Raw genomic sequence first — 17,371 nt, 5'->3', positions numbered from 1 at the left:
TCTGACAAATAACTGTCTTCATTGTGTGGAATGTTGCTTTTTGGATGTGTTTTCATGATCTTTTGTTCTTTGCTATCCTGACATCATTGTAACTATGAGATGTACACTCTCCTCTAGGGAATTCTAGGTCACAGATGAACAGAAAAGAAAGACAGAACATCAAGAGCATCTGCTGGTGTTCAGCCCCATACTCAGGCAGAGGCTGTGAGGAAAGATGCTTTGGATTGCTCTGGATATAGACAAAGACACCAAGCTATCCTTAGAGATGATTTTTATTTGCCAGAAAGTTCTAAGGCAGACAGTACTAGTATAAGGACTTAAGATCACAGTTTTCTGTCTCAAACACAGTTACCATAGAAGGACTTTGCCATGAGATAAGCACAGAATGGAGTGACAGAATGGCCTAACTCCAAGCCTGCAAGATCTAGCTAGCACATCCTGGATAATCAGACAAAAATTCACACTGTGACAAAGTGTGTAAAGAATCTCCTGCTTGCATGCTTATCACTGGTCAAACAAAGATCCTGATCAAACAGTTATGGGACAACTGGCATCTGCAACCACCATGCCTCTGTGGATACCTGAAACTTGGGCTGTGAATTAAGACACCATGAGGAATACATGAGACAAGATAAAGATGTTGTCTGAGTGTTATCTCAGGCCTAGGGGGAAGTAAACAAAGCTGAAGAAGGATGTATCAGTGATAATGGCTGAATCTATGGGCCACAAGGAAAGCCACCAACTGTTCTGAAGTCAGCTCAGGCTGGGTAAAAGGTAATTCTGGCAGGCAGAGATCGCAGCCACCAACTCACAAGCCAGAGGAAGACTGAGCATGGGACTAATTAACATTAGAAGTGAGGGAATCCTTTAACCAATAGAATAAGAGAACTATGTAACCAATGACCATTAGTTCCTTTGCTTACAAAAATGTATACATAGTGAAAAGCTTTGAATGACCTCAGAACCCTACCACCAAGAGCCCTGGGTTAAGAAGGACCAAAAGGACACTTCTGGATCCATGGGTGGTGACTATCTTCTGCTCTCTCTCGCTTTCTTCTCACTTGCTCTCCCTCTCCCTCTCCCTATCCCTCTCGTTTTATTGTTAAATAAAATCCACATGGTCCCATTTGCACCTTAGTTCAGGCCAAGGCTTCTCTCAGTAATAGTGTCCTTAACAAACTGTGAGGTGGATTTAAAACTGGCTTGAAGAGCAAGCTCATAGTGCTCTGATTAGTGGCACAAAGTCTACCTGAAGGCAAGTAGCTAGTGGTGTAGCCCAGAGAACAAACCTGCATCCTATCCTGTTCATCATCTTCATTACTGACCTGGATTCTGGGGCACAGCATACCCTCAGCAAGCTGCAGAGGACAAAATAGGAAGAAGTGGATAGTACACCAGAGGGTTGTGCTGCTGTCCAGTGGAACTTTGACTGGCTGGAGAAATGGACTGACAGGAACATCATGCTGTTCAACAAGAGCAGTCTTGCACCTGGAAACAGCTCTCCCATGCCTCAATACATGCAGGAGGTAACCCAGCAGGAAAGCAGCTCTGCACTCCCAGAAAACCTGGGAGTTCTGGTAGACTTCAAATTGAATATGAGCCAGCAGTGCATCCTTGTGCCGCTCTGCTCAGCACTGAGGAGGCCATCTCTGGGGGGCTGTGTCCAGTTCAGGGCTGCTCTGTACAAAAGTTATTAGTTAGATGCAGAGTTATTAGTGAGATGCCAGCAAAGGACCACGAAAATTATTAAGGGAATGAAGTCTCTCTCATATGAGTAATTCTGTGAAGTCATCACACAAGAATTGACTAGTTGAGGGCTAGAATAAGTGAATTCCTCAATAAGGGGTAAATAAAACAGAAATGTCTGAGGAGGACATCATGTTTTCCCTTAAAACCAAAAAGCAGTACAATGCTAGAAAAACTTGGCCCACATTTTTATCCTTTTCTGTACTTTTCTGTACATATCTATCTAGAATTAATTACAATTTTCTCTTTGTTCACTGTTATCTTGATTCAATACCACCAATAACCAGTTCAATCTTTAAGGAGTTATTTTTCTTCCTACTGATTGAAATCTGTGGTTGTTGCAGTTCTCTGCAGTACTCAGAAGAGTACTAAGGAAAGAATCATAGGTTTAGTTATATTATTTCCATATTAGTAATCTTAGTGTCAGAAATTGATATGCCAACTTTATATCTAAACTTATTATTTAAATGTTCAAGTCTAAAATCTAATTTTTTACAGGTAAGGGTTTGAATTCAAATTTCAAACAGTACTTCCTGGTTTTGTCTGCCTCAATTTGTCATTCCTAATATGAGACCTTACTTTTAAAGTGACCTGATGCAGAATTGAAGATCACATTTCTCCAAAATGGGTTCTTTAGGATTTCTAATGTTGGGATCTAAAGCTTTAAATATATGTGTTTATGATGGATTTCAGCAGTGATCTGGATCCCAGCAGAATAAATGAGAGTCATCACTGTAAAATCTAGTTTCTCATATACAACTAAAATGGGATTTGTGTCTTACAAACATTTTGTATTACTGTAAAACATATTTTGATGGCATTTCTGGAGTTTTCAGAATTTCTCATGAAAGCAAGTTCAAATTTTATGTTTACTTATATTTGATTACTCTATGACTGAAACTAAACTGAGCCTCCAGAGTCTTAAATATATTAGGATTTCTTTGTTGCTGTGATATAACCCTGGAAAAAAATACTGTCTATAATAGTTTAGTAAAATTACTTAGTTAAAAGTAACTTAATAATCTATTTAATTTTATATCAAACATCTTCTTTGGTTGAAATATTTCTACATTTCTGATGAGGCACTAAAATGTAGACCTATTTGAAAGTACTTTCCACCATTACACTGTAGAAGTTTAATCATAAAATAATAATGTATAATTGAGGACATTCAACTTTTCACTTAATCATAATTTTTACAGGTTTTTTTATTGTTAAAAAGAAGTTCCTAAAAGAAGACCAAGGCTATGTATAACCCCATATTTTGGTTTTACTAAAATTATTTTATTACAGACAAATCCTACATGACAAACTTCATCTCTGATGAACACTGCAGAAAATGTCCTGACTAAGCCGACAAGTTTGATCAGAGGAACGCTTCTGGACGAGTCATCACACTGACACTGGGGGGAAAGAAAGCTCAGGGCTTGCTTCTCAAGGAAAGACTCTCATCAGGGCAGAGTTATGTAGGAGACCAAATAGATCTCCTTGTCCTTTGAGTGCTGTGTGGGGCACTCTCTAGTCTCCCCTGGTACTTCGGGGTCCTCAGCTGAGCAGGTGTCCTATAACAAGCTATACAGGGCATCTGACAGCACACACTGATTTTCCTTTTCTGCTACATTAAAAGATTCCCCAATATTCTCAGGTTTCTTAAGGTATTTAGGTTCACCTATGACTGCTGGAATCTATCCAAAGAAGGCAGTATGTACTGTTATTTTTCATTGTTTTCTGTCCCTTGGGGCTGCTCTTCTGTTTCAATCAGTTGGTTTTCCTAAGGCATGACATACCACTCTCCCAAAATTCTGAACTTATAACCAGGTGGGAATCTTAACCTGACTTATTCCACAGCCTTTAATGAAAGTTGTGGCATATATAAATGGAAGGAAAATATATATGCATGACAAAGAGGAACAAAACACCTTGTTGTACTAGATATAAATAAAACCTCAAGGTATTTTCAAAGGAACTTCTGGGTGCCTGTAAAAAAGATGCCAGGAGCCAGAGTATGGTTGGTTCTTGCAAGAAAGCAACCATGAAGGTGTAAAATAGCAGATAAGCAAAGAACAGCAAAGCACCTGCTTCCAGGGAGGTACTGGATATCTGGGTAGCAGTGCCAGATACTGGATGAATGCCCTTCAGCCTGGCTTAGAAAACTCAAGATCAGTGTTAACAGCACAAGATTATTTTACTGACCACTGCCTAGAAAACAACTGACTGTTCCCTCAGTTCTGTTTGAGGCTGGTAGGAACAGAAAAGTGGCTTATGAGCCTGTTTGCTTGTTGTGTCCGTGAAGATGAAACCCCTCAAGGTCTTGGCTCAGCCTGCCTAGACCTGACCTTCTTAAGGGCTCTTTACACATTGGTCATTAGTCAGGAAAGTATGCTGCTTCATTCAGGATTGTTCATGAGACATGGAAATGTTACTGAAAAGGCCCCACGGGACTGTTCGAAATTTAAAATCAATCTGTTAGTACTTCCTGTAATATTGTAGCAGCAGTCACTGTCCTGTGTGCACTTATCTATCTAGATTTTGAGTTTAAAAAATATTCCAGAACTCAATACTACAGATACCTCTCTGGTACTCAACAGTAATGCTGCCTTCCCTCAGCCACATTTTTTTATTGTCCACTTTACAATGTAATGAAAGACTCCTTCAGCTTCATGCCATTGACATCTCAATACTAATTTACAAATTAAATAAATTTATTTATTTAATCCCAGGATTTCTAGATCGATGATATACAAGTGATACAAATCATTATGCTACTGTATTAGTGATGGCTTATTTAAATTTGTACTTTTGTTTTAGGATGAGAAAACTGCAGTAATTATATTTTGACTTTTCAGTAGATGCCATTTTAACTTATTAAAAATCTATTTCATTTTCCATCAAACATTTTCAACATTTAGTTGAAGTATTTCCACATTTCCATTAAATCATTAAAATGTCAGGCAATAATCAATAAATCATTAAAATAATCAGGCAATAACTTAAAAATACTCCATATGCAATATTTTATCTTCAAACAAGACAATGAAGCAGAGAATGTAAATGCCACCAATAAAAGGATTATGATAAGTCATTTGATTCTGATGAAAACATTAAAAATTAATTATTTCAAATCCTTTTTACTCTGTCATTCAAAAAAAAATAGTATTAAAATGCTAATCATGTAATATAGTCCACTGTTTCTGAGCTGGAGAATGAAATTCAGACTGTAGAGACAGGAAATCTCATGTAGCTTTACAGTATTACCTGTACAAAGTGAAGGATATTAGATATTGACAGAAAAAAATTAGCTGACCATCCTGGTAAATTAAAATGGAAATGTAATACTTTAAAAAATCCTATGCAATACCTATCTACCTAAAGTAACCCCTGGTTTGGGGGATAGTAACTCTTCATATAATCAGGCTGCTACCCAAGAAATAATGTTTACACTTACAATCGAAGTGTGAAAATAACTGAAATTCTCAAAAACCTGTCCTTAATCCATGCAGTATAAATCCTTGGGGAGATGCGTGATTCCAGAATTCATTACCAGTCAGAGCATGGCGTCAAATGGTGCCTGCAAGACAACATGTTCCAATTAGAAACATATGAGGTAAGAATGTGTTTGCCTTGCAGATGGCTCTAGATGTCTAATGTATGCCTTTCAGCTGTCAGAAGTTAAACTAGTTCTAAAATAATTTGAATTAAATTTCAGTGGAGGAAGAATATGCTAATTTTCTTTTACATTTTATCAAGCAGAGAATGTGTGTAAGAAGTTAATGTTACAGTCAAATTTTATCCCTCTCTGGTTCCATCTTATAGAATTGGATTCCACCTTTTATCTTTTTTAGAACTTGGGAATTAAACATATACGTTAATAAAACAGCTCTATGGTTGCAGATTTTTCCAATGCATATACTGCAATTTCACATGAACAGCAATTGCAAGACCTACAAAATCATCTGATAGTTTTCTTTACACTCACCTAGGAATCAAGCCTCAAAAACTAATTTTTATTTGTCATGTAGGTTATGATTTAAATTCTAAACTACAAAAATTACATAATGGTATTAAACTGTCAAGCCATACTACTGTTTTATCTCTAATTCTGCTTAAGAGTTTCCTGAATTGTTTTATTTTCAGAGAATTTGCAGGTCTGATTCTCATTATTTTAAATCTCTATTATCATGCAGAGTCTAGTAGAATGTTCAATGTGCAAATCACTTGGGGTTTCTCAAGTTAAAGGCACTCTTACAAACACTGGGAATATACAAATGCAAGTATTACAGTGTTAATATAACAGGTTAACACATTTTTTGGCAACAATAACAAAATAATCTTATTACCATAATTTAAATCAAAGGGCAGCCAAATTATATATGCATGACTTGTATAGATACTAACTAAATTCTTTATCTGCTTTAAAAAGCCCCACAACACACCCCTACCCTTGGGGTAGCATTTACTGCTTTACAAGAAGTTTAACATTAAAAGGCTTTCAGGAATGTCTGTGACCCACTGGCTGGAAGGACATTTCTGGAAGATTCCTATTAGCTTCCACATACTGCTTAGCTAAGTACCCTCATCAGGAAAAGGAGAGAATGTCTAAACTCTTAAATAGAGCAGAGAGCAAATTGCTTCAGGCAGCAAAATATAAATCACAATGTTATTTAGTAAACAGTGCTTCTGGCTTTTGCACCAGCTGAAAAGAAACTTGAGTTTATTTCATATCTCAGCTTTTTTACAAACACAAGTAGAACAATCCAAGAGCTATTACACAAAGTCAAGAAATATTTCCATTGTCAGTTAGCATCATCAGTAATTGGCAATGAGATCTTAGCAATCATACTTTTTTATTTAAAAGGATGTTAGTAAAGACTCTGGACTGTCTCTTTGAAAAACACTACCACAATCAGCATTATGTCAGAAAAACATTACAGCTGTTACATAGGATTAATACAAAAATTATATTTTTAATTTTATTGAAATTATTTGGGTTTTAAACATTAATAATTGACAGGTTTCATTATCAGGTAAGATTATCAGGTAACATTAATTAAAATGTAGTAATAGTGCTAAATTTTTTTAAATCTTCAAAATGCAACAACAACTTTGGGTAATTTTCTTCCTGAAAGGCAAAGCAGTGGGTTGAATGACTACACAGTAAACAAGTCACAGTAAAAGTACAAAATCAAGGACTTAAAAGAGAAAATATCAAGTCCTAGAAGAGAGTCTTCCAAAGAGATAAGGATGAAGTCCTGATTCAGCAATGAACATTGTCCATCAGCCCCTTCTTTTTAACCTACCGTGACAGACAAATCTACTCTCTCACTAGGCTATTTTATGTACTGCTGCAGCAGCCACGCTGCACCTGAAATTACTCTGCTTTTCCCACCTTTTGGTGCAGGAATCCTCATGTGGACTAGAGCCAGCATAACTGGCTGTGTGCTGTACCATTTGGCATTAGGAATCATACAGATGGCATGCAGCATGGTCAGGTGACAATGCAAACTGCCCATGGTCTGCCAGAATAGGCTCTGAGTTACTGTTTTAAAAGCGGATATTGAGTGTCTGGACTTACCCAAATATTTTTGGTTCACTCAGAGGAAGGAACAGTAATATAAAATTAATTAAGTCTATACTTTCCAAAGATCCTTGACACCTAATTGCCCTTAGAATAGCAGTGTCTGTGATGGATAATAATGCCTGTGTTAATCACAGATAACAATAATCTTTTTCTGCAGTTTAGTGGCCAGAGTGCTTCAGGAAAATGGGTTAAACATATCCTCCTTCAATCAAAACTTTCCTTGTCCACAGCAAATGCTCTAAGCACTAGATAAACATACAGGTATGTCAGGGAAAAACACTACTTTGTTTCATTGTCAAATGAAAGAAAGGCTCTGTATTGGTTGGACTATATGATCCTTAAGGGTTCCTTTTAGCTGCAATAATACTATCTCAACTTAAATTCTTTATTAAGTACACAAGATAGAGTTTCTAAGTTTCAGTTTCACTGAAATTTATTCTGTAAGTTAAATTCTTTAGTCAGGAATATATGAGAGAAGGGGAAGAGAGACAAATGCTGCTCTTGGATATGCCTTTCACATTCTAGAGGCTGTTTCCCCAAGTCATCAGACTACTGTTGTCATCTGTGTTGAAAAACTAGAAGATCTGAGTATATTGATACCTTTTTAAATCATGATCCTTTATTAACTCAGCTCCTAGACAACAACTATTGTTTTACATCTTAGAAGAAACTTTCTAGTGTTCCAAAAGCAACAATTTGATGAGGCTACTTTCTGTGAAATCCTTTAAAAATTAAATAAATGCAGCTAAAACCACTGTCTATTTAAAATGTCTTCATATTTAATTAATGCAATAGTATATATGAATGTGCTTACTAGGTCTTTCTATAGTTGGTGTATGTTGTCAGAAGGTATAATTATAGTCCTGAGAATATCAAAACCAGAGTATATCAAATTAAAACGCTGCAGATTTTAAATTGTCATAAGGAAAAATATTGTGAGATGAGTGGATTGAGAGCAGCCCTGCCCAGAAGGACTTGGGGGTGCTGGTGGCTGAGAGGCTGCACATGCCCCAGCCATGGGCACTCCCAGCCCAGAGAGCCACACGTGTCCTGGGCTGCATCCAGAGCAGTGTGGGCAGCAGGGCCAGGGAGGGGATTCTGCCCCTCTGCTCTGCTCTTCTGAGAGCCCACCTGCAGTGCTGCATCAGCTCTGGGCTCCCAGCACAGGAAGGACATATGGACCTCCTGGAGGGAGTCCAGAGGAGGCCATAAAGATGATCAGAGGGATGGAGCGCCTCTCCTATGAGGAAAGACTGAGAGAGCTGGGCTGTTCAGCCTGGAGAAGAGGAAGCTCCAGGGACATCTTACTGTGGCCTTTCAGTAGGATCATCTAAAAAAGCTGATGACGAACTGTTAAGTAGGGCCTGTTGTGACAGGACAAGGGATAGTGGTTTTAAATGGGGAAAGGGTACTCTACAGGAGGTGAAGCACAGGAACACATTGCCCAAAGAAACTGGGGGTGCCCCATCCCTGGAAGTGTTCAAGGCCAGGTTGGATGGAGCTTTGAGCAACTTGGTCTAATGGAAGGTGTCCCTGCCCATGGCAGGGGGTTGGAACAAGATGATCTTTAAGGTTCCTTCCAGCCCAAACCATTCCATTCTATCATTCTATGAGTTTTAACTAAAAGTTAATCTTCACTTTAACTTCTGCTTTTTTTCTAAGCATTTCTTACATGCTAGGTATATACAGCCCCATTTTAAGATTTTGGACTGCAAATGCACATCTTGAAAGGTACTTCAGAAATACCATTAACATACCATGCTGTGAGCTGACTAGAGATCTCTGTACATGCTGAGTCTAATGTATAGAGTGGACATGAGCATTTAGTGCCCAGGAGCTTTTCAAAGTTCAGAAACTGCTGATACACAGACTCAAACCAGTACATATATGGTGCAAAGTGAATATGGTGATGAATTAGCTATTTAAATGAGCTATTTAAAGGAATGTGTGGACTATGTTAGCTTTGCCCAGGCTGTGAAGAGAATGACTTGCTGTAAGAGGATCAATAGGGAAAAGAAGGCCACTTTTATCATCCATCAAAAGATGCTTGTGCTAGGAGTGGGTACAGCAGGGGAAAAAAAAAGATCACATTTTTTGCATTAGCTTCTTGAAGAGAAAAAAATGAGAATTGAGGCATTCACACAGCAGTACAGACATAAAGAGGCACAGCCAATAAACCTAAGGGAAGACAGCAAAAGAAAAGGTTTAGAGGGAAAATGAGGAGCTTCTGTTTCCCACTGAACTTTGAGACATCTACTTTAATCAGCAATTAATTCATTATTACATTATCTGGAGTTCTCAATTGCAAAATCCTAATAGTGTTTCCAGTTTTCTTTTGTAGCTTTGACCTGATTTCCTTCATCCTTTCTAAAAATAAAGCCATCTACTGCCAAAATAAGTTTTGAAACATTTACAGAAATCAGTTAAAAATTACTTCACCAAAATTACAAATAGACAATTTTAGCTTATATGAATGCTTTGAGACAGACTTTTTAGTGTTTTCAATCACCATTCATGTGACCATTCCCTTGGCTTACATAATTTAGACCTGTGAAAATGGTTTCAGCTGTCTTTGCTTTTCACACCCTTCCAAAGATCAAACGTGTGTATGTAACACATACTTATCACAGCATGTCAGGTGGAATATAGACTTCCCCATCCTGTTCTGGAAGAGATTAAAACATACTTGCTATTGCTTCTACTACTAAGTGATTTCTCTGTCTCTCTGTACAGCATACAGTACATTTTAAAACCATGCACCATATTCTGCATTTCCCTTCTAGGAAGCAAAACAATATCCTAAATAAGAGGCATCATTGCAAATTTGCAAGGTGAGACAAGTACTTTTTACACACTCTTTTGGGTACTGGGAAAATTGATCAAGACACAAGGTAGCCAGTATTAGAACATGACATATAAACTGTTCATTTAAGTTAAAAAATGTAGATGACAAGGAATAATGCCTTATTTCTTGAAACTAAATTTTTGACCGTTGATACTGAAATCAGCCAGATAGAAACTTTCTGACACAGTTTTGAGTATTAGAAAGCAGGCATTCTTTACTGCAGCCTAGTCACTCAGAAGATCCTTCCTCTAATTGAGTGTGCCAACTGTCAGGTGAAAATGTTTACCACATTTTTACCATTACAAATTACAAATAAGCTATCCCTGTTTATCTGATGTGTCTGTATCACTTTACTCACATAGTTGCATCCCTCATCGGAAATCCTTCTATGGTTCTTTGGGATCTGTCTTCAACGCCTGGTGTCCTTTTCAGGTGGCTGTTTATCAACCCCCCTTACTTCTGAGTAAGCACAATATAATTGTTTTTGTAAAACTTACTCCTTGTCAGCCTTGCAGAGCTGAGCTGGCATCCTGCTTACACTTTGAATGGGTTCTGTTTGCCTGAGTTACATTCTTTATCTATTTCTTCACAGCAGTGCTGTTCTACTGTCCTTATCGCTGTCTTTGACTAAACTTATGACCTATGTGACTTACGGACAATTGAAAGGATTTCATTCAGTGCCTTAAAGTGCCTGTATGTAAATTCCAAATTTTAGCTTTTTCTTTTGCGTGTCAAACTTGGGAGTTTGCCTTGACAAAGGCATAGTTCATTGGTATGAAAAAAAGAAGAATGTATTTAAGTCTGTAAGACTTATGAATAGGTGACAAAAGTCTCTTACAGAGAACAACTCTAAGTATTGCAGTCATCTAAAGAATTTCTTAAATCAATATTAATCCCTTCTTTTAAGTAAAAAGTGCTTGGAAAGAAACAACTTCATTCAACCATTAATAAACACCTAAGAAATCCCTTTATTGCTGTGTTTATGATGGTAAAGAATGAAATTGTACATGGGATTATTTAGACCTCCCCAAGTGAGTTGGGCCTTAAAGTCCATGTATCCCACCTTAATCTCATGTATATCAAAGGTGGATGTGTTCTTCAAGAAACAGTAAGGTCATAGCTCCCTTTGAAACCTTTTTTTGCATTGAAATTATTTTAAATTAACTTCAACTTTTGCAACCATGGAAATCATGGTACAATAAAACTTCAGCCATTGGTGTCTGGAGGAGATAGAGCAGTAAATCTTTGCTCTCTGAAGATATTTATAGATTTTTATTAGAAGTTTTTGAGAGGCTAACAAAGAAATGGAGATAGATGGTGACAATGCTAGGATGTACCAGCAGACCTACATCCTGCAAGAAATTTCTGCCACAGATTTTTTTGTGAGGGTAAAGAGGCAAAATTTTCAGAAAGGTTTTGTTCCTTGGAAGCCTTATGTGCTGAATCCAAAGCCTCTGTATGTCTAATTCACATCCCTGCAAGGGGACTAGGATTTCAAAATAGAGTTTAACCTCCTTAAGAGTCTTTTCTATCTCCTCCATTTCCATATCTCTTCAGAACACATCTCTACATGCATGCAGGAATGGTTGCCCCAAAATGATCAACTGTGAAAAGCCTTTGAAGCTGATTTTATCTGAGGAATTATTACCATATTCATAACATAGCAGCTCTGTGGACTTAGAGTGTCAAGTACACAAAAGCTGTCACATATCTTTTCTGCCTTTTCTCAGCTACACTCTGAAAAAGTGTGTGAAGTTCTCATCGACTGGTGCCCAAATATTTTCTATTTTCTGTATTACATAGCTTTATTTGCTTTATTAAAATTCCCACGATTCTGGATGATTAAAAGATGACCATAAAACCCAAGTCTCTTAGAGAAATAAATAGTCACATTCTCATATATGACAATTGTGTAAAAGTACACATTTAAATGCCTATTTCAAAATTACTTTAAATTGTAAGGCTCTAAAAGCATTAGTAATAAAAGTATTCAATTTTTGATTTAGTTTTTTTTTTTTTATTTATTCCTTTGAAAAGTAAGTTGAAATTGCTTGGGGCTACCTTCTTAAATAACTTCCAGATTGAACATGTACAATTTGCCTGCATATAAGATAGAGAGACTGTGACTACAAATAGCTATACTTGATTTGAATATGCAAAAATAGTACTTGCGTGTGTGAACTTTACTAGAAGGCAAGTAGGAGAGTTTTAAAAATAATGAATGTTTTTTAATCTTCTGCTGGATGAATACTTATTAAACTAAAGGCACACATAGGAGTGTCAGGAAATCAACAAATTTTAAAACTGATGGAAAAAAAAAGGAAAACATCAAATTATAATCCAATATATTGTCATGATTTAACACTCAATCATATTTTACTTGCTTCACAAGTACAAATAATAACAACAATAATTATAATTATAATAGTAATAAACATATCAAAATTTAATTAGCCAAATATTCCTTAATAACAAGTTGGTAGATGTTGCTCTCCTTCAAATGTAGTCTTTTACTGAGTCTCCCACAGTTCTATGTCCTGGTTCTGCATCTGGATGGAACTCAAATTCTATTCCTGCTACCTGAGGAAATCTGGAAGCTATGAAGTTTTCCTATCCACAAATACTAGATAGGAAAAAGGAATAAATCAAATTAATGAACCATTCAGAACAATAGTGTAAGAGCCAGACTCAGAGCAAAAAAAGACATTGCTCTTAAAATAAGACTAATCATCATACTTGCACCAAATATTCACTATTTTAAGGTTATTTGAAGCCGTAGCTGTTACCTTTTTTGCCAGCAGTCTGTAACTGATTATCTGTGTTAAGACACTACCAAATGGAAGGTGTCTACATTTTTATATTCCTATTATTTAGTAATAATGTTACAAATGTTTATTATAGGGAAGTAATAATCATATTTTGCAAAAGTGTAACACAAGTTTTGTGATACCATTGTCACTATGAAATCAAACAGTGTGAAATATTTTAAGTATCTAAGAAAGCTAATTTTATTATACACAGGTCAAACAGACTGGATGATTACAGACTTTCCATCAAGAGCTCAATATCTGTATAACACTTTTTAAAAACTTCCAATATTTTTCTTGACTGGATTTCCAACTCTTAGCAGGGGATCTAAAACAGTGAAGATAGCAAAAAGAACATACATTGTAAAATCTTTGGCAGGTTATACTCAGTTTAAACAAAGGATATGTACAAAATCAAAACAGATAATTATGAAATTTCTAGTAAGATTGTTCTTCCATAAATACTTGGCTAAATAATACATTATCTTGTTGAAAGATATCAAGTCAACTGTAGTTTGAGGTTATCCTAAATGAGAGGCAGTGTGTATTAAAAAGCTGCTCAAGTAAGAGTGATGGGAGGAGTCAATACCACAAAGATGTATACACATATTCATGTGCAGTAAATAGCCTTAGAAAATTAGGCAAGCATCTTGAATTAATTACTTTTTTATTAAAAAACGTGTTGTTTGATTTTGTAAAATTTTGCACACCTGGGAACATGGACGAGCCAAATCTCAATCACAATTCCACAATAAAAATGGTATAAAGAGAGTAATTAGCTAAGAAGAAGAGGTAATTAGAGATAGAAATACCATAAAAAAATATTGTATATGAAGATTTGTTGATAATTTCAGTTTTTAAATAGTTTGGTAGCATTCTTGTTTCAAGCATGTTTGGCAATTACAATTGTCCTGCAGATTCAGTTCAAGCATAAAAAAATGTGGGAAACTTATTCTCAAATTGCTTCTTATTTGATTGAATAATGGAAATAATTGTGTAAATCTGTCTTTCAAGACCAGACCTAGGATTTTACCAAGATTTTTGTCTCATTACATTACTGCTGTACTTCTAGCATAATTCTTAACTCTGACCGTATTTGTTGTACAGACAACATGTGCTTGATTTCTGCCTTATATGTGGTATTTTAAAATGAAAAAAATAAGAGAAAACAAGAAAAAAAACCAAAAAATCCAAGAACAAACAAACAAAAAACCCCCCACCAACAAAAAAAAAAAACCAAAACAAAACAAAACAAAAAAAACCACATAGAGAATGTACAGAAAAGTAGATATTTAACTTATAAGACTCACCGAGACACGATAACCTATAAAGACCAATTTTTAAACTATTTATTGTAAGACTATGTGTTCATTTATGCACCAATATATTGTTGTACTTCAATAATAACCTGTAGCAGTTAGCATATGTGATTAGTTCATGTGTTAACATGCTGATATTTTCAGTATACATATTGATAGATAAAACATTAAGATTTAGTTTGGTGGGTTTTTTTTTTTGCTAATTTTAAATTCCTAATTTCTTCAGAGATTTCTTTTAATAGAACAGTATTTTAATGCTTCCTTTTGTGTTACAAGTCCCTGACTTCTGGATTTGCTCTTACTCAGATATTTTGGAAGAACTGCTCCAAACTACATCATTAAGACACATTTCTAAAGATAAATATTAATATATTCAGAAGATTTTAGATTTCTAAAAATGTTTTAAATGATGACCTGAAGTAGTCACTGCTATATCAGCATAAGCACCTTCTAGTATGATGCTGGCTATAGAATTTCCTAGACTGCTTTCTAGTCTCACAGTATTGATGACCATCTAGTTCTCTATCAGCTGAGCAAAGGACTACTTCTAAAAGATGATGAATAATAAGATTTTCAATATACATATTTACAGCAAACATTCCTTAATTGTAGAAATATTTTTTTAAAACTAGATTAATTTTGTAAGTTTCAATAGAAATACAAAACCATGAAAGATATGTATTATCTCTTTAGTCCCATAAATCTGAATAACCATACAAAGCATCATTAGTTTTGCCCTTAATTAGTGCCAACACTTCTGAAGCCACCTAGCTTATGCTCATGCTTTTAAGAAATTTAGCAAAACCAGCAAAGCCACAAAATATATCACTCAAGTTCAAGTTTATCTAAGCAGGGGAGAGTTCCAGTCTAGCATTTCTTTTTTGTATCCCATATACAAGATTTGCACATAATAATAGTAGACAGTAGAAGTGATGAAGACCTGCTGTAAGATGATAAACCCTAGGTATTTCCCCAAGAGTAAAAAATGAAGTTTTATCCATCATTGTACTTAGGAAGAAAGACTGATTGAATGGCAAGAGACAACTTGGAAGATGAATGAACTAGGGGAATGTTCTCATGCATGGAATCGGTTCTGACCTGCAAAGAGTATGTGGGATTTTACTTATGAGCTTTGAAAAGTCAAAATCATCCTTTTTTTGTTTCTTTGTTTCATGCTTCCTCTTCAAAAGGAATTCTTTTTTACCTAAAAAGATTCTAATTATGCTAATGGCTCCTATAGAGAAGACTGAAGAATTTAGACAGAACTTGAGAATATATGAAAACAGCTCATAGCCACATACATCAAATTAACAGATTGTAGCTTGGTGCTTAAATTCATTCTTGGAATCATCCTCACCCACGAGCATTTCCTGAGCAATTTTCTTAACTATTCTCCCAGTTAAAGGTTCAAAACAAACTCACCTGTGGTAAACAACAGAAACACTTCTGCAGGTTTAATATCAGGGACTGTTGACAACTTCACAATCAATCTAACAATCTCAAAGTTTTACTGTAATGCTTGGTGGTTTTTAGCATCCCTTGTGAGTACCAATGATCTAATTTAAATTGTCTTATGTTCTCCAGAGTCCCCTCTGAGACTATCTAATGTCTCTGAGAGATATAGTCTCTGTATAGAGCATTTGACATGCTAGTCCAGTATGTTTTAGGCACAGGTCTTATAGGACTGTACCTGTGGTAGACTGAATGGTATGAGTGCTGTATATCAGAGAAATTTGATTATTTTAAAGTAATGTTTTGTAAGAAGCATTTTATTCATAGTAAGAATGCACAATGAAACTCAAGAGCAATAACCACATAGGTAATTAAATATAAAGGTCTAGGAATTGGATTATGTGCTACTAATACATTATTATAAAAAAAAAGAAATCCTTATAAATGTTAACCTTTCAATTAGAAAGTTCCATCATCTATAAAACATAATGTTATTGAAAGCTGCATTCTTTTACTCTGCCAAATAACAGTCTCCAACTGTTTAATGAGTAACTGTCAAGAATAAATTTCCTCCTATTAATTCATATACTATTCATATAAATCCTATGCCATATAATTCAGATGATCTTATCAACAAATTATCTCAAGAAGTCAGCAAATAACAGATAGGGTACTGATTTTTTATTATCTGCTTTCATATATTATGCAGATAAAGTAATATTTTAGAATCAAACTGCATAAATTGCAAGATTTCTGAATCTCATTTTCATAGTTGAGCTTAAGACTAAGTTTGATGATGTGATGTTGCCTGGGCGATCACAAACTGTACGAAGTTTACCAAGGACCACGGACCAGATTCTGCACCTGGGATGAGGCAACACTGAATGTACAGACAGACTGGGGAATGAGAGGCTGGAGAGCAGTGCCAGGGAAAGGAGCCCTGGGCAAGGTGATGGCAAGCTGAACATGAGCCAGCAGTGCCCTGGCAGCCAGGAGAGCCACCCATGTCCTGTGGGGCATCAGGGACAGCATCACCAGCCAGGCAAGGGAGGGATTGTCCTGCTCTGCTCTGCACTGGGGCAGCCTCACCTCGAGTGCTGGGGGCACTTCTGGGTGCTCCAGTGTAAGAAGGACAGTACTGGAGAGTGTCCAGTGAGGGCATGGAGGGGTGAAGGGCCTGAGGGGAAGCAGGATGAGGAATGGCTGAGGTCACTTAGTCTGTTCAGCCTGGAGAAGACTGAGGGAGACACCATTGCTGTTGCAACTTCCTCGTGAGGGGAAGAGGAGGGGCAGGCACTGATCTCTTATCTCTGGCAAGCAGTGACAGGACCTGAGGGAATGTCATCAAGCTGTGTCAGGGGAGGTTTAGGTTAGATATCAGGAAAAAGTTCTTCATCCAGGGGATGTTCAGGCAGTGGAACAGGCTCCTTGGGGAAGTGGTCACATCAACAAACCTGCCAGAACTTCAGAAGCATTTGGCAAGCCTCTCAGGCATGATCACACAAGGTGTGATTTTTGGGGTTGTTTTGTGTAGGGTCAGGAGCTGGACTCAGTGATCATTATGAGATCTTGTGGGCCCCTTTCAGCTCAGGATATTCTATGATTCTATGGTTTTTAAGGGTAA

This window comes from Geospiza fortis, unplaced genomic scaffold (genome assembly GCF_000277835.1).
Source record: "Geospiza fortis unplaced genomic scaffold, GeoFor_1.0 scaffold397, whole genome shotgun sequence".
NCBI classification, from domain to species: domain Eukaryota; kingdom Metazoa; phylum Chordata; class Aves; order Passeriformes; family Thraupidae; genus Geospiza; species Geospiza fortis.
The sequence above is the reverse complement of the archived record's forward strand: the minus strand, read 5'-3'. Positions refer to the sequence as shown.